Source organism: Thermobia domestica, chromosome 1 (genome assembly GCF_964235325.1).
Source record: "Thermobia domestica chromosome 1, izTheDome1.hap1.1, whole genome shotgun sequence".
NCBI classification, from domain to species: domain Eukaryota; kingdom Metazoa; phylum Arthropoda; class Insecta; order Zygentoma; family Lepismatidae; genus Thermobia; species Thermobia domestica.
This window is the reverse complement of record NC_137454.1, coordinates 342024966-342048378: the sequence shown is the minus strand read 5'-3', so window position 1 is coordinate 342048378 and position 23413 is coordinate 342024966. Positions and strand designations below refer to the sequence as shown.

The 23413-nt window shown below is 33.4% G+C and overlaps 2 protein-coding genes across 3 annotated transcripts in view; both read left to right on the top strand.

The window, feature by feature from the left end:
• Positions 1–23413, top strand: part of mRpS9 (mitochondrial ribosomal protein S9) — a 430030-nt gene that overhangs the window by 319870 nt on the left and 86747 nt on the right. The gene's annotated exons all lie outside the window — the stretch shown is intronic.
• Positions 22315–23413, top strand: part of LOC145663781 (uncharacterized) — a 56697-nt gene continuing 55598 nt past the window's right edge. The window contains exon 1 of the mRNA XM_081729869.1: positions 22315–22616. The gene's annotated coding sequence lies outside the window, so the exon portion shown is untranslated. The remainder of the gene's footprint in view (positions 22617–23413) is intronic.

Below are 23413 nucleotides of genomic sequence, written 5' to 3'. Positions count from 1 at the left end.
TTCCTCGTGTGTCTTTATTAATAACTTCGTTTTGTATGGACTAATTAGAGTATTCTTAAGATGTAATCTCTTCAACTAACTGAAAAACTTCGCTCAAATTGGCTAACTCGTTCTGAAGGCATTAATTAAACATGTAGGTGGAAATATAATTTTTTTTTGATTGAATTGTGTGCCTTGCACCGAGCTATGCAAAAGCACATTATTTGAGGTATATTATAATGCATTCTAACTCAATTTTATCACAAAATTTAGGATAATAAACAAGAATTAAAAAGAAAAACTATAAATTAAGTACTGCCTCAAATTCTTTAAATATATAAAAGTTGTTAAAAAAACAGTAAAATATTTCTTAAATTGTAAATGAAAAATGAACCTTTCAGTTTCCATTGTATGTCAGTAGGCATGACCGCCCACAGAGGAGGACAAGGGGTTGTTACCCCCTTGGATTTTCGAAGGATAATCAGTTCTTAAAAGTACAGTACATGTCAAAACATACTAATTTGCTTACTTACTATACTACTTACTATATTTATATTAGATACTATATTACATATTGTAGTTAATAGGAATATGTGCTTAAATAACAGTTATTATATGTGATGTATGTGGACGCGTGCATCAAGGTGTGTGTTTATTCGCGACTGCGCTACGTGTGTCGGTATTTCGCCCTCCCTTTGAAAAAATATAATGTAAGCGACTCTGCCTCTATGCTAAAGGAAATGAGAGAACCCCGTGAAAACCCACAGACACAATGTTGTCTACTATAAAATCACACAGTCTGGGGTCAAACCAGGGATCCCTAGCATCAGAGGTGAGCATTCTACCACTTAGTAACCCTGCCTCCATTCTTCAATTGTAGTAACTACCGTTATGTAACAAGGCCTTGCTCGACTCGACTTATACAGTATTCCCATCTACACAGGCATTTGTGGTATTTACTGATTTTTTGGTTACCGTATTTTTTAATATTCTGAGTTGGTAATTCCTTGCCAAGTTGTAAATGTGTGAAATACAAACAGCATTAGAGTAAAAATTGCGTATTATTGTATCCAGCTTTGCTGGCGGGTGTGCAATATCGTTGGTTCGACACGGGAGACTCGAGTTCAATTCCCTGTAGAAGCTCATGTGGTTTGGATTCCACTTCAATTGTGGTATCCCATGTCTCATATTACCTCGGTGATTAGAAAGAAGGACGTTAAACTATAAACTAGCTTATAAAATGTGGAAACGTTTTTCTTTCTCTCTTTTTCATTAACTTACGTACGAAATCACTGCTGAAAAATTATTTTACTCATAAATCAATGGAAAATTACAAAAAAAAAAAAAAAATGGTAAATGGTCCCTAAAAGTGTTCGAATTTTTCTGGGCAAAAATGTGTGAAATAGATTGGTTCCAAGTTAACGTTCCTTCCAGCACAGTGGAACTACAACTTCAAAGGTGATACAAACCATATGAGCTCCCACTGGAAATCGAATCCCGGTGTCACTCTATGCATATAGTCATGAGGGACCTTAAAGGGATAAATTATGTACCGGTATCTTAGACCTCCGTAATGATTCTTGTACCTGTATTTCGATATTTGTGTGATTCTTAAACTAACTATAATTGTTCGAATTGTATGATTGTCCCGTCCATGTAAATGACCGATAGACTTAATACAAGTATTTATACAATCGATTTCCTGTTGATTTTAGGTATTCCATCCATGAGAATAACGGCATTGTTCGTTGTTTGTGAAACGTAAAGTGAGGAGTGATTTCTATCGAAGGGATGACCATTTACTTTAGAAACCAAGAAGTTTCCTCTAAACTGTTCCTCTGCAGAAAGAGGTGGAAAAGATATACAAGATTTGTGTTAAAGGGAGTGATTAGTTTAGGGCATGCTCCTGGAGGAAATTTCTCAAAACCTTCGGGTTGCTCCACCCTCCTGTTGATTCTGTCCTTAGAACCGACTTTCTATCAGCGCTTACTAAATAATAATAATAATAATAATGTGTATAAAGACACAATAATAACTAAATAATTAAAAACTCGTTTCCATGTAAATCATTTTATATTCTGTTCTGCGCAAAGGAACAGGTGTAATCACTGTGCGGCTCAAAAGAGATAGCAATGTGATGAAATCGTCCTTAAACTAGTTGTTAGAAGCTTATGCCGTTGAAAAATAAGTCTTGTAAGAGACATAAGTAAGACCAAGGACAGATAAATGTGATATGAATTTAGAATATAAAATTTTGTACACGCAGAACACAAAAGGTCGGCATTTATAGTATTGTATGTAATAGTTTCGGAGATATTGGTATTATTATATCTGTAGATGTAGAAGATAATTGCTAGGTCGATTTAGAAACCTTTGTGATAATAAAAGATTTCGTATTGCTGTTGCTAATGCAAGTCACAAGATACTTCTCCCATCTAGATTAAAAGGGCAAAACTGCAGGAAATGCGACTAAGAAAATACATTGCGAATGTGAAGGTCGCCTGGAAGATTAAAAAAACGCTAAGAAATGCCGTTGAGAAAAATGTACAGGAAGATTGCAACATTTAGCGAATGGTGTCGCTGAACAAGCAAGAGGAATAAATAGTATGTTTATCGCCATTTTCAATGTCATGGCCTGGCAGTGGCGTTGTTATGAATCTTTGGGGACGATGTTCGACTATAGGCTATCTCAAGCAAAGGTGTCCGAACTCATGAAGTCAAAACTTACGCCTATCTGATCTCAACTTCACGAGGTCAAATGAACGTAACGTCGAAAGGATGTTGGAGCGTGAGATAGGTTAAACATGTACGTCAAAGTTGACACCTTTGATATCGATAGATTACGAAAAAAAAAAAAAACTAAAAAACATACTTTAGATTCGGAACCACCACCGCATGCCATGAGGTGACTACAGTTGTGTAAGCAAGGGAGGTTTCGGGGTTTTGACCCTCTTCCTTGAGCAAGATGAACCGTCCCCCTTGGCGATTTTCTGCTTACCTCATTGTGTGTATATAAATAACATCGTCACAAAGTGTTTTGTGTTTGGGTGGGTGAAGGGGTTAACTGTATCTTGAGAACAAAAATATCGATTCAATGTCACGACCTGTTTGCGAGTATTATTATTATTATTATTATTATTATTATTATTATTATTATTATTTGAGAAGGGGAGAGAACTCTAAATAATCAAGTAAAAGCCCGATTCTGTAATTGGATATGGTCTGCAGCACCCTCTGCTGGCGAGTCGCGAACGGGGCCGACCAACTTACGAACTTGCAGTGTTGTTCTGCAGTAGTTAAAAGGGGAGTTACACTGTTGCTATTGGCTTTTATCGTACACACGGAAAAGAAAGTATTTGACAGTTGAAAAATTTTCTTTTGCCGATAACTCGGAAACAAATGAATTAATTTGGATCTTTTTGTTGTTATTCTTAGAATAGTTATAATTTGATACCTTGCCAAAATCGGAACTGTAATAGGTTGATTTATCGTTGAGTTATTAGGAAAAGAAAATTTCTCAACTGAACAATATTTTCTTTCGTGATTGTACCTTTAGTGACCTATATCTTACACAAACCCCATTATCAGAACTAACATGTTTAGGCTCGTAACGATTTTGCTTGAGCTGACGCTCGAAAGCTTAATTATATTTAATTTGATAATGGAATATTACTTATGAGGCATTGATTTTCGAAACATTGCTTGTAAAATAATAATAATAATAATAATAATAATAATAATAATAATAATAATAATAATAATAATAAACTGAGATTCTGATATCAAATAAAAACCTTATACATAAATGAATATAGTAGTTTTAATGTGTTTAATTACAATTTATCTATAACAAAACTCATATTAAATGAATGAGTAATATCTTGAGTTTCCCTTATAAGCGTTTAATGTGAGCCCCGTTTGTCACACGACGTACACTCATGTCCAAAATGATTGCCGCATATCTATAACTGTCTTCTTGTAAGAATATAATTTATAATGATTTTGCAGGGTACTTTTAATACTGATACTATGTGTATAATCGGGAAATATATATTTGTGGTAAATTTCATAGGAAAAGAATTATAAATACGAAAATTAGAATGAGTAAAACAAAATGTTGCTAAATAGACAAGAAAATTTTATTTTCGCTTTATTGTTCTTATTTACTGCTCTTTTGGCATCAAATTTGCCACTTACATGTCTTTGTCGATTATACACATACTAACATTGTAAAAAATACCGAGCGAATTCGTTATCAAATTATATTCGTACAAAAACATATTTATAGACATGCGACAATAATTTTAGACATGAGTGTACATCTAACCTGCAGGAGGTCATTCCATGTCAAATCACCTAGAGCACTGTGCTTCAATGTCTCAGATTCCCTTCAAAATTTTTTCATACATATGTACCAATGAAATTATGCTAAATTATTTTTTTCCGATTTTTTGGATGAGAAATGGGCCGGGGAGAAATTTTTGAAAAATGTGAATTTTTGCTTCAATTTCACTTTTTGGCACTCAGCATTATGGATCTTAATTACCACAAAACTTCTTTATTTTTGAAGTTATTGGGCTCATCCAGGTGTCAAATGAAGGCTTAATTTTTGCTCTTTCAGTTGATCTTAAGTAACCTTGCAAAAGGCTACACTGTCAAACATTAATGGGCATACAAACAAATTTTAGGGTTTTTTACAAATTGTGCCATTGCTCAAAAGTTAGAACTATGAAACTTTTGAAACTTTTTTTTGTACATTCATCTTAACACGTACTACCATGAGCAAAATAAATGACGCGTCTCTTTATTTTGAAGTTTTTTGAAAATATCTCCGTTTTCTTTATATGTTCGAAATTTCGGAAGGTTTCCCCAGCAGGACAGGTTAATAACAAACCCGTTTTTAATATTTGTGTTAGATATTAGCTTAAAATAAAGAAATTAGAAGCAAAAAACATTAAATCGACAGAAATCTCGAGAATTACCAACTCTGCTAAAGTGGGAAATTTTCAAGAACGCGAGGGAATTCTGCAGTTCAACACGAAGCAGCGACATCTATGTCATTGAGAGAAGCGTGGATTAGATCTACAAACGAAAATTTTAACGAAATATTTCTAGTATGTCTTATTATATGCATTATCAGCGAACTCCAAATATATGAATCTATGCTAAGTATTAACGTATAGATAGTGCAAATAGTGGAAATTACCTATGGAAAAAGACGAATTGTTAGCCCAATCGTAATGAAAAATCGTCTTTACTGTAGAACAGGGTCAGCTTACGTAAGAGAGCAAATAGCTCAGTTAGGTAAAGCAACTAGTTTGTATACCGAAGGTAGACGGTTCGAATCCCGTGGAAGTACTGTTGTCATTTTTATCACTAAGGTTATTTTATTTATTTTTTATTTGGGAAAGAATCAAATTGTAACATATGTGTAAAACTCATGACGATACCAAAAAAAAAAAAAGAGAGAGAGAGAAAATATCGTCACATTTGCATTAGTGTCTCTAATTTTTGTTTGCAAACAGATTCGTAATTATTTCCCCTGTGCTCACTGATGCATAACGAATGCTTTCGAGTAAATGTTAATTCTAATTTGGAGAATTTTATAGTTTCACAATGTTTCTCACTACATAGTCTTCTATCTACGTGTTTGGATATTTTGATAACAGATTTCCCTATTAAATGTTTAATTTTCTCTATAAATATTTGTCTTAAATTGAAATTGTTTTGAATTTACTACATAAGCATAGTTGCCCGAAGGAGGGGAGCTCAAGTAATAGATATTCTACGTAAAAGCAACCTATTGTAGAATGATGATGCTTCTTACCTTCAGCACATAATCTTAACGTTAGAGAGTCAGACAGAGAAAAATCCTGGTTTTTCCTCCTCTATGACCACCCATCTTAAACCTCTACATATCATTGTTCGTCTCACATAATTTCGACTCTCCAAAGACATTCATATTTATTATTATTATTATTATTATTATTATTATCATTATTATTATTATTATTATTATTATTATTATTATTATTATTATTATTATTATTATTAATGAATATGCCACCCTTACATAATGTAACTTTACACATCTTAGTTTAAAGTGCTTTCTTTAGTAATAATTTGAGCAACCACGTCACAAAATTTAAAATGTATGAGGGGGCACGACGTTTTATTTCCCCTCCTCTCTTTTCAGCACCCTCCAACAGAAGCTATATAATTTCTGAGAAGCAGGGCAGACAAAATGAATAAGAAATATATTTAGAGCATCCTTTCCTCCTTCGTGAATGTAATATCACGTAGCATTTTTTATTCTACTGAAGACGACCCTAGGCCGTTATGGTTAGGTAACAAAAGAAATACCTAATATATTTATAGCGCCCCTTAACTGTAATATTACCTCTTCTTTATTTGTTCGAGGCTTCCCTACACAACCAAGGGTGACAAAAAGAATAGGAAAAGTGTCTAAAGATTACAAAAAACTTTATATTTTGTCAGAAACAAGGCAGTATATACACAACATTGCTTTCGTTAACAAGTGTTTCACCCTTGAGTCGCTTATAAAATTAGGCAGAATAACTTTTGCCGATCATTGTTCTAGAGGGATTTGTCCAGGATGGTTTGGTGTCGAGCTAATAACGATATTTATTTACATCACTGTTAAAGAAATAGCAAACTTTCTGAAAGGAACTTACTTAGGAAACAGATCTTCCTTCTACTTAGCCAGAGCCCACTCTGAAAAATTGCATCTGGCATTCTGAGTGAAAGTTCTATGGGACTATTAGAAAAATATATTCCCGTTTTCACGCTGATGGTAGAATTTCTTAGTTATTGAATTACGTTCGAAGGGTAGGCGTAAATAGCGCCCCCGCAACAATGTGGCGTGGGGACCGCACAAGCTGCAAGGGCAAAAAATATACAGAAAGTACGCAGGGGCGGAGCAGGCCAAATTTTCACACGGGCAAAGTGACTTTTTGGCGCCCTTCCCCTAGTAGTAGCCTATATTTTATATTTTGTCATAGTGTTTTTAATAGTTTAAACCAGGAGCGTCATTTCAGATTTTGCTTTGGGGGGGGGCAAGACCTCTTGATATAAGTAAAATTTCGCGTTTTTCACTGATTTACTACTATTCTAATGATAAAATCTATATACATCTCAAACTCACGGGGGCCAAATGCCCCTCCCTGCCCTCCCTAAATGACGCCCCTGTTTTAAACCCATTTTCAAAAAGAAATCCATTACCTAGGAAAAGTTCACAAAGAATATGGCCCGCTATAAACAATACCAACTCCACCCCCCCTGGTCTAGTGGCTAGCACGCCTGCCTTCTGTGGTACCGGGTCCAATTCCCGGTGGATTACTGTTGAACGATAAAAGTGGTTCGGATTCCACTATAATTAGTATCCACATCTCCCTTGTCCATTAAGGCATAACCGTGGAACGCTAAACTCAAGCAAACAAACAAACAATACTTAATTCCCGGCACTCTTTATTCTACATGCCATCTCTCAATTTTTCGATACAGCCCCCTTAGTACTATGAAACTCTCTTCTTCCATAGTGAAATGGAAAAAGATCATATAATTGCCACTACTTTACAAGAATATAAACCAAAAACGTCAGTAGAAAGCACATTATAAAATTTACTTTTTGAGGCTCGTTTTGGTGCCCCTCTTTCTCTGGCGCCCCGGGCAGTCGCCCGGCCCTTAGTCCGCCCTTGAAAGTACGGACGCATAACTAAGGACTGCGGAGGAGAGGTTAACCTTCATGTTATGCCACTGGTTTGACGTGTTTGAAATGTTCAGTAAGTGATCAGTTGGTGAAATAATTTCGACGGTTACTGATGTTTAAAGTTTAGCTAAGACAAAGCTACCTAATCAAATACATTTGATATCGGGATGTCACAATTTGATTTTTCCTCACATAAAAAAGATAAAAACAATAGTAATAAAAACCCTTACTCGTACTGGGCTCCTAACTAACTAACAACCTAATTCTTACAGACTAGTTGCTCTGACCAACTGAGTTTCGATTTCTTACGCGAAAGAAGTCTGTTATATTAAGAGGCATGCTTTTCATTATCAAAACTGTTCGAAGTAATACGAACATGGCTTAAGAACAGAGACGGAACTGAATTACCACTCGATTGACCTTGAGGGCAAATCACCAAAGCGTAGCTATAAACGTAAGTTCAGCATGCATTTATCTGGAGTTGTGTTCAGTATTCCTATCTGCCAGTCATGCTTGTTCGTAGGAGTAATATGTTACAAACCTAACCTTTCGATAGAGCACAATGACAGAGAATCAAAATTAATGAATTCTTGCCCTTGTGAACTTGGGATACCACCATGTGCAATAAAACTGTCGCGTCTTCTGAAGTGATATTTTATCGAAAATAACTCGTTTTCCTTTATATATCCGAAGTTTTTGAGGGTTTCAAAATGAGGAAACGTTACTGACAAACAAGGACGCATTTAGGGGTGGGTCCAGGTGGTCCGGACTCCCCTCTGAAATCCCAACTTCTCTGTAAATTTAGCCTAAATTTATGGATTATCTTTTAAATTTTATTATAATTTACCCTAATATTGAAGTCGGACTTCTCCCGAAATAAATTACTGCATACGTGCCTGCTGACAATTTTCAATATATTCCTTAAATAAGTAAAATAACTAAATTAGGAGCAAAAAGCTTCAACACGGGCTAACTTTTGTCCACTGCCAATATTGTTAGAAGGGATATTAATAGCAAAAACTGCTAGGCAATGCTGAACCTTGGAACTTCACTCCGAACAGCAAGCTTATTATTGAGAACTACATATGAAACATTTTATCAAAACTTATCTAGCTTTTACCTGGCATGAAATTATTATATACACCAAAATTCACTCTCCTAAAATGTGTATCTAAACATTGCTCTACGTATCTACGAAGCAATGAAAATTATTTATCGAAATATGTGAGCAGGGAATTCTAACAGCCAGCCATTTTATTTAAATCGTAGTAAACCCTGTAACCGGGCGTTAACGTGAAGACAAAGCTTGGTCCATTGGTGAAGTGTTGGAAGAATATAAACTCAATGTTCGTAGGTTCGAATCTATCCACTCACCATAACATTTTATTCTTATGTGTAACGATGAAATAAGAAAGAAAAAATGTATAACCGTTAAGACAAAACTTCAATCAAGTCTGAAGAGAACAATACTAAAATAGTAATACAATGACGTCAACCAAAAATTATTTCATGTAGCGTTTGGACGAAATTACAGCTGTTAACAATTGCAGAAATAAAAACAGGCTGTAATGCAGTCTAGACTTCTGAATCCATTTACTTCCTGAAAACTTCCGTCTCGTCATTGGTATGCCGTTAATCATTGTAAAACCTTTCAACTGGAAGTGAAATGACACAAACTAAAACAGTTTTAAATCAATAAATGTCTATGTGTAAAAGTAGGTGTCTTTTATCTGTAGTTCTGAGTTCCTTTTACTTTGAAGTGACAAATGAGAGAAGAAAGTATGGTGTTCGAAAAAAAATCAAATTTGAGATTTCAACGAATTTACACGTATTATAGCCCCTAACACCGAAAAAGTTATTTTTCGATACATGTCCATCAGTTCGTCCGTCCGTTCGCTACACTTTTCTGTGCACTCGCCTAGAAGCCATACCTCGCCTAGAAGCCATACTTGAACATACCGTAAATTAGTTGAAAAATTTACGGTATGTTCAACTTATCTGCACCAAATTTTAGTTTAAGATTTTCATAATATTTCCTATAGTTTTTTTTATTTCCCTCCTACTCCCAAAACAAGGGTAGTTTCCTGTACGATGAAAATAAAAAAAGATATTTTCTCATAACTGGCTCTAACGATCTTGTTTTCTTTCTTTTTTTATAAATCAATATTTAATTAGCAACCCTATTTTGTGGTATAAGGCATTTATATGAGAAAAATCTACAAGGGGTAGTTTATACTAAGGGGGTGAGTTTTTTCTCAGTGATTTTCTCAAATGGACTCAAATGTTTTCGTTCATATTTCATAAATAAAGATTTCATTAATAACTTATCAATATGGCATAACTCGTTTGTCCTTTAAAAATGCGAGGGGTAGTTTATTCTTGGTGGAGTGTTGTCTGGGCGATTTTCTCAAAAACGACTCAAAAGAGTTTATTCATATTTCAAAAATAAATATTTCGTTAATAACCGAACAATATGGCAAAACTCGTTTGTCCTGAAAAAATATGCGAGGGGTAGTTTACTCTTGGGGGTGTTTATCCTCCACAGTTTTCTCAAAAATGAGTCAAGCAATTTTGTTCGTACTCAGAAATAAATATTTCATTAAAAACCTAGTAATATGGAATAACTCGCTTACCCTGAAAGAATCCTCAAAAGATAGTTTATTCGGGGAGTTATTTTTCCCTCACGATTTTCTCAAAAATTACTCGGACAATTTTATTGATAATTCATAAATAATTATTTCATTAATAACCCTATATTTTAGTATAAGTCATTTCTAGGAAAAACAATTACAACGGATAGTTTATTTTTGGGGTCAAGGTTTTTTCCCCGACAATTTTCTCGAACGACAGGCGATTTTGTTCAAATTTCGCAAATAAATATTTCATTAATAACCAAAAGTATATCTTAACTCATTGTTCGAAACAATTCACAAGAGGTAGGTTACTCCTGACGTGTTCTTTTTGAACGACTTTCCCAAAGTGACTCATTTGATTCTTTTCATATTTCATAAACAATGATTGCATTAATTGGTCTATTATATGTCTAATGAAAATGTGCTCAAAGTGTGAGTTAGTTTTGTAGTATGGATTTTCTTCAATCGAAGTTTTTTATTCGATAATCTGACATTCGATGTATTTGAATAATACGATAATTTTATTCGTATTATCAAAATACACACTTCAGTAACAACTGCGGCCTAACACAGTCAAGAAATTGAATTGAAAAAGTTAAGTGCGGTGGCCCTGTAATTGAATATTTTTTGAGAAACTCCCTAGCTTTTTGTGGTAAACTCAGGCTTTTCTTTTTCGAGCGACAAAAGAGAGAAGAAAATATAGTGATTGTGAAAATAATATCAAATTCAGATTTCAACGGATTTACATGTTTCATGGCGTCTACATGCCGAAAATGTGACTTTTCGACACCCGTCCTTCCGGTCCGTCCGTTCGGCACACTTTTATATGCACTCGCCTAGAGGCCATACCGTTCAACTTATCTACACCAAATTTTAAACTTAGGGTTTACTTAGTATTCTTACAGGAGCTTTTCCATTTTTTCCTACCACCTAAAATAAGTGTGGTTTACAAACAGCCGAAAATCGAAAAACGCTATTTTCTCAAAAATGGTTTTAACAATTTTGTTTATTTTTCATTAATCAATATTTAATTAACAACCCTATATTGCAGTATCAGATATTTCTCTTAGAAAAATTTACGAGGGGTAGTTTATTCTTGGAGGTGACTTTTTCTCGACGATTTTCTCAGAAAAGACCCTGGCGAATTTTGTACACACTTCATAAATAAATATTTGACCTTACAACATGGTATAAGTCAATTGACCTGAAAAATATATGAGTAGTAGTTTATTCTTGGACTTGAATTTATTCCCAGTGAGTTTCTCAAACACGACCAGTTGGCAACCCTGTATCTCGACAACGAAGCTGAATTCGAAAACTGCAAGAGGACCATTTGTCTCCTTTTGATGTCACGAATCACCTCCCGAAGTTTGTGGACATCTTTCAGGTTCACCCTTAATGAAGCTTCTTTTCGAAAAGTTAACTATTAACTTTAGGCATTGTTTATCTTTTTTTAAAATCACAAATGTCGTTATTAATTTTAAGGCAGAGAACTACTTCTGAGAGAATAGATCTTGAAAAATAATTTTAAAACTTAGACTTTTGTTTTCGAGACATTCCAGACAAGACGAGACATTTTACAAGCTATCTCGTGTCCAAAACATTTGCCTCGTATTATCTTGGATGTCACAAAGCGCGTCTTGTCTCTTTCTCGAGACATGTCTTATCTCGTGCGCATTCGTTAACACTTGGGAAGGATTATCTTTCTACTGAAAGCATTGTTTTTATAATGGTTGCATATTTATGATAATTGCTGTCCACATAAATTACAGTCCTTTCAGTTGAATTAATTTTTATTATTATTATTATTGAAATTGCAATATCTAGTTTAACGTTGGACGATTATGCACCTACGCTAAGGGAGAATGATGATGAATGAAATGGTGAAATGAAGAAAGTGGGAGGAAAATGGAAAATCTCAAGAAAACACATACCCATGCACACGGTATTTGTCCACCTCAAATTTCACTTGGCACGAAGTGGAATCGAGCCACGGACCCCCTGCACCAAAGGTCCCTGCACTGCTTTATTATTATTATTATTATTATTAATAATAATAATAATAATAATAATAATAATAATAATAATAATAATAATAATAATAATAATAATAATAATAATAATAATTGAAGCGAGCTTAACGAGTTTCAACCGTACGACTCAACCAACGTTTGGGTGCCTGTTCGTTCGTCTGCTCCTCTCATAAAAGACATTTCATTTTAATGAAACTAGTAAGTGCCTTCTTTTAGCTCTGCGAAGTAACTATTGCTTGGAATATGAATCTGCAAAACATAAGAGATAAAATTAACCAAATGGTGCAAGTTTCCACTTATATATACAAAACAATTTTGCAATATCAACTACGTGAATCTTGTCCCATAAAGAAGCCGAAACCCCTACACCGAAGAGCCCTCCGAGATTTGATCATTGTCCACACGGACTGAAATTGTCATTTGAAGCCAAGACTTTAATATGAAGCCAATAATTTCTTTAAAATAGACGGAAAATTCGGAAGTTATAAGCATTTTCATATTTTTGCCTTTTCCCATAAGGGAGCCGTAGCCCCCTATACTGAAGACCCCCCGGAGATTTGATCATTGTCCACTCGAACTGAGTTTGTCATTTGGAACCAACACTTTAATACGAAGCAAAATATTTCTTTAAAATAGACGAAAAATTCGAAAGTTATAAACATGTTAATAATTTTGCCTTTTCTCATAAGGGGGCCGTATTAGCCTACACTGAAGAGCCCCACGAGATTTGATCATTGACCACTTGGACTGAATTTCTCATTTGAAACCAAAACTTTAATATGAATCCAAAAATTAAACTTTTACATCAATTTAAACTGACTGGGTTCCAGTTCCCCCCACTATTGTTTAGTTTAGTTAAGTGGTAATTTGTGACAGCTTCACATCATCAAAAGAATGTTTCACTTCCCCTCCCCTCCCCCAGGAGTTCGTGCTGGATCCACCACTGGAATCAATAGACACTCTTCCTATTCTTTTTGTCACCCTTGATTGTGTAGGGGCTCCCTCGTACAAATAAAGAAGCGGTAATATTACAATCAAGGGGCTCTATATATTAGGTATTTTTTTAGTTACCTACCCCTAACCGCACAGGGCCATCTTTCGTAGAATAAAAAATATTACGTGATATTCCAATCATGAAAGGGGAGAGGATGCTGTAAATATATTTCTTATTCATTTTGTCTGTCCTGCTTATCAAAAATTACTTTCTGTTGGAAGGCTACTGAAATGAGAGGGGCAAAATAAAAAGTCGTACCCCCTCCTACATGGTTGCTCAAATAAGTACTAAAGAAAGCATTTTAAACTAAGATATTTAAGATCTAAACTAGGAAACTAAGATATCCTACATTATGTAAGGATGGCATATTCAGGATTATTATTATTATTATTATTATTATTATTATTATTATTATTATTATTATTATTTGAATGTTTTTGGAGCACCGAAATTTTGTGAGACGAACAATGATATGTAGAGGTTTAAGATGGGTGGTCATAGAGGAGGAAAAACCAGGATTTTTCTCTGTCTGACTCTCTAACGTAAAGATTATGTGCTGAAGGTAAGAAGCATCATCATTCTACAATAGGTTGCTTTTACGTAGAATATCAATTACTTGAGTTCTCCTCCTTCGGTCTACTTACCTTATGTAGTAAATTCAAAACAATTTCAATTCAATACAAATACATTGTAAAACTTTTCCGTAATTAAACATCTAGGGAAAATTAAACATTTAATAGGGAAATCTGTTATCAAAATATCCAAACACGTAGATAGAAGACTATCTAGTGAGAAATATTGTGAAACTTTATAAAATTCTCCAAATTAGAATTAACATTTACTGGGAAACATTCGTTATGCGCCAGCGAGCATATGGTGAGCAGTGAGCACAGGGGAAATAATTACGAAACTGTTTGCAAACAAAATTAGGGACGCTAATGCAAGTGGGACAACAGTTTTTTTTCTTTTTTTGGTATCGTCATGAGTTTTACACATACGTTACAATTTGATTCTTTCCCAAATAAAAAAATAAAAAAAATAACCGTAGTGTAGTGATAAAAATGATAACGGCACTTCTACGGGATCGAACCCGCTACCTTCAGCATACAGACTCGTTGCTTTAACTAACTGAGCTATTTGTTTTTTTACGTGAACTGAGCCTGTTCCGGTATATTTCATTACGATCGTCCTACCAATTCGTCCTTTTCCATAGATAATTTCCACTATTTGATCTATCTTTATGTTAATACTTAGCATATATTCATATATTTGGAGTTTGCAGATAATGCATATAATAAGACATACTAGAAATATTCGTTAAAAGTTTAGTTTGTAGATTTAATCCACATTTCTCTCAATGACATAGATGTCGCTGCTTCTTGTTGAAATGCAGAATTCCCTCGTGTTCTTGAAAATTTCCCACTTTAGCAGAGTTGGTAATTCTCGAGATTTCTGTCGATTTAATGTTTTTTGCTTCTAATTTCTTTATTTTAAGCTAATATCTAACACAAATATTAAAAACGGGTTTGTTATTAACCTGTCCTGCTGGGGAAACCTTCCGAAATTTCGAACATATAAAGAAAACGGAGATATTTTCAAAAAACTTCAAAATAAAGAGACGCGTCGTTTATTTTGCTCATGGTAGTACATGGTATAGTTTTAAAAAATAAGTTTTTTTTTGTATTTTTGTATATTATTTTTTATGTACGGAAATATACAGTTTTAAGTTTTGTTTCAAATTGTGCCATTGCTCGTAAGTTTCAACTATGAAACTTTTGAAGCGTTTTAAATAGAATCGTCTTAGTACATACATGAAATGGTCAAAAAATAAAAATGTTGCTTTTGGTACTTTTGTAATTATTATTATTATTATATTTTTTTATGGTATTTTACATGTACGGAAATATACAGTTTTAAGTTTTGGTGTAAATTGTGTCATTGCTCGTAAATTACAATTGTGAAACTCTTGAAACCTTTTTATAGGATCATCTTAGCACATACATGATATGGCTACAAAATAAAAAGGGTGTTTTTGGTATTTTTGTAATTATTATTTATGTACGTCAGAGTGCAATTCATGAATCGCTCTGGGCCTTTTATATTCTACTGGCCGAAAAATGAAGACTTTTGTTGGATATCATTTAAAAAAATATCAGCTGGGAAGTTCCTGCTCCATCTCTTAGAAGCCAATCAGCCCGGACTTACGTAACTGAAAGCAAAATTAAAAGAAGACATCATATCATCAATGAAAAGAATGAGCGGTGAAATATAGGACACAACATTTTGTATGTAAATCTATGTAATTCTAAGAAGTACTACTGGTATGTGTGTTTATTGTTTTCATCTATGTACATTAGTCTATTATTTCTTATTTCCGTTGATAGGATTTGTAATAATCACTCAATTCCTTACATTGCTAAGCCTATATTTTCCATTCACAAAACCAAAAGATTATTACAAAAAAGGTATCCTTTTTTGTTATTTAATCATACCTTGTAAATGCAAGCTAATCCTATAAAAAGTTACAAAAGTTTGATAGTTGTAAGCGATGGTACAATTGGAAAAAGGTCGAAAGTCGTAGTTAAAGTACAAAAATATATTATTGCGGTTATGCTGTGAGTTATATATGATCTACATAGAACGGGACGTATGCAAGAGGTGTCATAGCAATAATAACTTTCTTAATAATCTAGACATCGATAAGTTTGTACACCAATAAATTCGTCATTAATCATTTCGGTTGAAATAAAAGAATAGGATCTGTGGGGAATGATTTTAATGTGTGTAATTTTGATCAGTAGTGTCTATTTGAAACTTCCCAAGCACTGACTCATGACTAGGCATTGACAAATATGAAACAGGTACATACCTTTCTTATTGATGTTGTCTAGATGAACAATATGATCCACACTAGTAACAAGGTGTTCCTCCTGATATGTCTTCGAAGCTACTACTGCTCTGACTTTGGAAAAGCCCAGTAGTTTTGTTACTCGACTCGAGACGAGGTTATGGAACTTCCTGTACTCGTGGTGAAATACGCAAAGACGTGAACCTCTGAAATTCACTTCTGTCATCATATTTGTCAATGCATGGATCTTACATGTTGAATTGTGAAAGCTAGCTTACTTCAGTGCTTGGCAACGATTTCAAAGACGGAATTACATAGCAGTTTTACAGATAAAGAATTCATTAATTAATCACAATTTAGTTTTGAAATATCCATCATTTCCTTTCGCTGTTCGTTGAATGTCCTTTGAAGAATATTGAACTAAAAGTACAATCACGGACAAAGATTAACGATGATATCGATGAGCGTCCGTGACATTATTGTGGTAATACCAAAACTACACTTTACACCAGTTCTATTTTTAAGCATACCCAATATTTACAAAGATAATTATTTGAAAAAGTTTTAAAGTCTGACAGTTGTCACCAGAGTAACGATGGCCAAAATTTTCCGGAATCGGAAATTTCACTTTCCGGAATTTTTCCGAATTCCAGATTCTTTCGAAATCGGAAATTTTCCGAATTCCGAAATTAGCCATTACTACTTCAGAGGAAAGACAATCTGATAACAGTAAAACTGTATATTTCTGTACATCTAAAACACAAATAATAATAATAATAATAATAATAATAATAATAATAATAATAATAATAATAATAATATTTGCAAAAAATACCAAAAGCACCTTTTTTTATTTTTTAACCATATCATTTATGTGCCGAGATAATTCTATTTAAAAAGTTTCATAGTTGTAACTTACGAACAATGACACAATTTGTAACAAAACTTAAAACTGTATATATTTTCATACCTGTAAAATACCAAAAAAATAATAATTACAAAAATACCAAAAACACCCTCTTTATTTGTTAACCATATCATGTATGTGCTAAGACGATCCTATTGCCTAACCATCTTACCTATTGCCTGGAAGTTGTATATCTTGTAATATTTTTTTTTTTTTTCTTGTTGCTTAAATTCAAACTAAGTGGTAAGAAAAGAAGCACCATAGATCAACAAACAGATACGAATTCATTCTTGTTGTGGTATAAAATTTAGCTTACATCTTGTCCTTCGTTCGGGAAACACTTTATTATGAGCTTCAAATATTCTGTTACAACCTAATATGAGTTCCCTTTACAAAAGTAAAGCCATAAACGCCTATTGAGTGTATGGTATTTAACACAATAGTAAATCTACATTATTTACGCAATTTCTACTTTCTTTACTGTTATATCATGTCAAAATCTTTAAAATAAGCAACTTCTGGGCAGTGTCTTTAACTTTCTCACTTTCGAATTTTGACAGCCTTCAATATATTTTAATGAGAGTTTACCTCATTCTTGAATAATAATGAAGTTTTAGTCTATTCATAGGTTTTAAATAATTTTGTTTTACAAAAATTATTACATTTTCAGAAAAGTCATTGTTAACGCTTTTTATAGTTTAACCCCATGATTACGCACCTCGGTTAAGAATTTTTTTCGTGATTTTTCTTCAGAATACAGTAATTAAATATATTTTTTGTACTATAATGAAAAACGAAAGGTGGAAAGCACGGAACATTTTTTAAAAGCTCAAAATTTACCAAGTAAAAAGCCGTCAAAAACTCTGTTTTTTAAAACCGTTTTTTTTTCAGATATCTTTTCTCTCTAGTTCTGACTGAATCCTGTTGTGTACTGCGGTTTTTGTCAATGGCCTGCTCTGAGCCTAGGTTTTAGCGATAAGCTATCGGTTCTTGCTTCCTCTCTTTGTTTTAGATTGGTGTTAGTGGACGCAGGTTTCATCTCCTGTGACAATTCTGCTAAGAAATCCACCACCTTTTCCCTGGAAATGACGGGAAAATATCTTCACAGGCATCAACACGACGGTCTCTCAATTCAGCAAACTAACTTGATACCTATCTCGCAGACACTTTTATTGTACCGCAATACATTAATATAAATAATGTTAATATAAATTAATATAAAATTTGAGCACTTAGAAAACAAATACCCAGCTTAAGGCTCCTCCCTAAGCTCACTTCCACTTTTTTTTCTAAATTTCAGTGAATAACGTAAAAGACAATGAAGAGTATCAAAAATATTGAAGGTGAGTCAGGAAATATCCACAAAATGATATTAAACAAACAAATAACTGTTCCCAAACCTTTTTATAGGCCAGAAATTTGGGTGTGCTGTTTATTACGTCATAATTGTTGGGCATCCAAATATATACACTATACTAAAGATCTTGAAAACTGTTAGTAGTTCATATAATATCGTTTTGTATATTATCTGGCTCACTTACTACATTTTTATGTTCTTCAAAAGATTTGTTTGAGAACCTGTAACATATATTAATAAAATGTATATCGATTGAGACAATGGTTGTTTCACTTATCTTTTAGACTAATTCCACCCACAAACTCTTCCAAGCACAAAGTATTCACTCGAAAACAAAACAGTGATGCCAATCTGAAACAATATAAAATCCCATCTCGAGAGGCAGGATTCTCATTTGCTCTTGAATTTACCACGCTATACCTACTAATTATACAAAGTTTTCAAAATTTATTAAGTATGATACTGTATGCCACACACTTCCTTCAATATATGAGTAGACTATCTGTAAATTCCAATCTTCTACGTATTAAGTAGCTTATGAATAGAAAATAAGTATCTTCCTTTATTGAAAGAGATAATTGAAAACGTTGACGAGAAGTACAGTTTGTTGTCAGAATGCTATTCCATCACGCTTTTATGCAGCAATCTTCTCTGAATGTAACGAAGCTAGATAAGCTTCATTCTGCATTCATTTCATGTGAAACGTTTTGGAAGTTGGTTGTTTCTCGTTTGGTATTTTGCGTTCTTCTGTTATCATTATTTTTTAAATACCACAGTAAATCTACGTTCCCTATTCTTTATTATTATTATTATTATTATTATTATTATTATTATTATTATTATTATTATTATTATTATTATTATTATTATTATTATTATTATTATTATTATTCTCAAGTCACTGCGTAAATCATTTCCATACTAGTATAGATTTTATAGTAATAAAATTTGACAATTGGCACTGATTTAATGTTTATTGAAGTCTATTTGTGCCCAAGAATTTTGTTGGTGTCGATTAACCCGGCGGCACTGGCGCCTGTCAATGTGACATGAGCACTGCCGACTAGTCTCACAGACCCAATTAAATTTTAAATCTTTACCTAATAATTTTTGTTCAAAATTTTTGTTGATAATTTTATTTTATCACAAGGTAATAAATCATGTTCAGAAAGGTCCATTGAAAAATAAAATTTTCAATTTGAATCCCAATCAAAACTAATGGCCAACTACTAGTAACAGAGTTAAAAAAAAGAGAGAGAGAGAGAGAGAGAGAGCACGGGTCTGTGAGACTTGGCGCCAGTGCCGCCGGGTTAAGTAAATATACGAAAAATCCCATATATGCTACCAATTTCCATGAAGATTCCCTTTATCCTTATTTAAAAAATTAATGTTAAAAATCCCACAAAAGTGGGATTTTCCCACAGATGGTCAATATCACTGAAACGAACTGTTCTTCTGAATTAGTTTCTTCAAAAATTCTCCGGAACGCTGGTATCCTTTCACGACTTCCATTACATGAATTACACTCTATGAGAATTCATTTGTCTTCGTCTCGTTGTTAGGATAAGGTCGTAATCGTCAATTGTGTAATTGTCACGAAATTGTCCGAATTTGCCTTATATCTGTAATTAATGATACTTCTAAGTACTCATGCAGTTTTGTGAATGTTGATCTTTGGATCATAAATATGAAAATGTTTATAGATTGCAAGATCTAAAGCAAGTTAGGCTCTCAGATAAATAAATAAGAGATAGTCTACTGTGAACATAGCGTTTACAACTACAGTAGTAGAAGCATCATAACTGTATATTCGCTGTTCATGTAATTTTCCATATGGACACGAGCTGAGTTTAATGTATATCGAACAAATATCATATAATTCCAAATAATTCACTCATCCTTCAAAATTATCAAATAAGTTTCATCTTCTTGTTTAGTTCCTGTCTCAACAAACAACAGAGTATTGTCAAACGTATTACTGTAAATACTTGTCGGGTAATTCTCACTTCCTCAACAGGATTCAACTATACCTTTCCTAGTTATTTTCAAGAGAAATTACTTACGCCATATTGTAAGTAGAGTTGCCAGATTTGGAAAATCAAAAAGGAGGACACTTTGATTTTAAAAGATCACTAAAAAAATGCTTTTACTGAAACTTAACTTTGCTTCCAGATTATATCAAACAGCACATTTAAAAAGAAAAAAATATTATAGAAATTAATACATTATTAAAGTAAACTAATGCGAAAAGTACTACAAAATGATGACTCTGTAGCAGGCAGCAATACTAATGATACATTAAGTCATGGTATTTAATAAAGTCATGGTACTGACAACTTATTTATCCTATCTCCATTCTGACAATATTTTATGCATCTTGAAACTTTGTTGCCGTGTTTCATTAATTAATATCCAAACTCAAAAAGGAGGACAAAAGCGCATCCGGCTTGGGTTCAAAGCCGGACATCAATTTTTATGTCCAAAAACCGTCTGGCACCCCAAATTGTAAGGTGTTTCTAAAACATTGATTTATGAAATATAAAGAAAATCATTACCACTACTTTCGAGAAAATTGTATTTTCGATTTTTACCTTGCAGTAGATTACTCTTATTGATAGGAAAAATTGTAAAACTTCCTGGAAAAAATCTCATAAAATTCTTTGGGCCTTATGCAGAGTCATTCTGACGCGTGATTAGTATTATACTAAAGAGTTCGACTAACATATGTTTCGTGCAGTAGTCAGGCCTTTAGCATGACGCTAATCATTCGTCAAAACGACTCTGCATAAGGTGGTTTAAGTTTAAAATGTATCTGGATATGTTGAACAGTGTTGCCTCTAGGACGTGTTCATACACCGGGCAAATGAACACAGTGACATCCAAAAACGTAAACTTCTTCAAACTTATAAATACAATTTATTCTTATTATTATTTTACATATACATGATTTACTATTGTCACATGACAGTAGAAGCAATAAGAAGAACAGTAATATCTTGCATAACACACTTCGCTGTCGATTTTTTTTTTTTTTTTTTTTTTTTTTTTTTTTTTTTTTGCAAGCACCATATCCGGTTAAGAAAAAGTTGTTACTTGTTTCCCCAAATGCAAGACAAAAGTTTCTTCGTATGTCTGAATCAATCTATTTATCGATATTCAAGACAACACAAAACTTATTGAGAGCTTCCAGATATCGGTCGTTAGCTTGCATGCTTTTCTCTCTGGCTGTTCCTGTGCTAGATCTCCTGTTCTGCTTAAAAAAGAAAAATTTTCTATGATGATAATGTAGACAGAGTTTTTGGTTAGTTCAGAAGAAAACTTGTAATTTTAATGCTGTATTCTTTCCGCGCAGGCCAACCCATCACCATATCTTCTGTAAGTGTTTTTTGTGAGTGGTATTTTGAAGCATTCGTAACCAAAACAGAACATGTGGTATACATGTTGTCTAGTTATCAAATAAATTTGATGTCACTTGAAGATACACTTCTCGTATCCGGTAGTTGTCTGTGAATCTTAAAAGTCGTTTGGGCGTATATAGTGTTTAAATTTGCTAGTTTCCTTTCTATTAATAACATACAGTAATTCAAGCTGTGCGCGAGAGAGAAATACAGACGTCATGAGGAAAAATGTTTTGAACATATAGGTATTTCCCGAATTCGTTCGGCAAGGATTGGAGTTCAAGGACTTTGTTCATGACATGGATTTTTTATTATTATTTTTTTAAGGTGTGCATTAACCATGTGTTGCACAATAAATAAGAAGAGGGAATGTGGCGTGACGAAGCTCTTCTTCGCAAACCATCATGTGTCCATTCTTGTGCATACTTAAATTTTGTTGTTGCTCCCCCCCCCCCTCTACTATAATGGTCAACATTAATCACAGTACTGTACAGATAATACTGCAGAAGAAAAGTTCTTTCGGCAGTTGCGTGGGCTCGTGGTTGAAGAACCGGTCTTCCTTGTGCTTCAAAACGTCACCCGTCGCCGGCAGTGTGCTTCTGTCTTCCATCCTGTTAGGGTCAGTTCGTATGAGCTGCTGTTTTTACTGGTGATAGTGAAGTGTTTCAGTGTAAAAGTTACGGAGAAGTGTTGCTTTTGTGTATTGCTCAATGGCTATAGCAAAATTTCATTTTTGGAGTGAGTGATTTTTTTGTTTCTTATATATATATATATATATATATATATATATATATATATATATATATATATAGATATAGATATATAGATATATATATATGTTAATAATATGTAAAGTGTTATTTCTGTCTACAAAGAAGTTTGTTTATCATGTTGCCCAAACATACGCATTGTTGTGGATCGTGCTTTTATCTTAAATAAGTGGACAAAAAGTTAATAAGCTGTTAATTAACTGAAGTAGGTTTGTAAATCATTTCGAAACAAGATTTTTTTTTTTTTTTTAAGCGTTACTTTCTGCTTACTTAGTCATATAATTTCACAGATATAGTAAAGGCAGAACGTGGAACAGGATGGGCAGTTATTCTTTCTCAGTATTTGCGGACAGCAATGTCACTTTAATCTTCTTACGTGAAAGATGGAATCAATGATAGTAAAAGCAATTGTTTATTGATAATCAAGACGTTTCAGAAGGTTGATGTGGTGAGTTTTGATCCACGTCATGCTAAAACCTTCCTTCCAGCAAACTACCATTGAGTATAATAGTTACTTCCAACAATGTTATTAGTAACTACTGTTATAAATAATTATTTCTCAATAATTAAAAACATAATAATGATCACTAAAAGATACAATGACATGAAGACCCTGATAAAATGAATCGTTCTAAATATCTAAGGCAGGTAATTAGACAAGACAGTAAACACTTTGTAAAGGCAGTTTTCTTATATTATCTCTCTTCTGACGTACTATTAACGTTAACCGCTTCTTTGCTTTACAATTTTATATCGGTATTCATT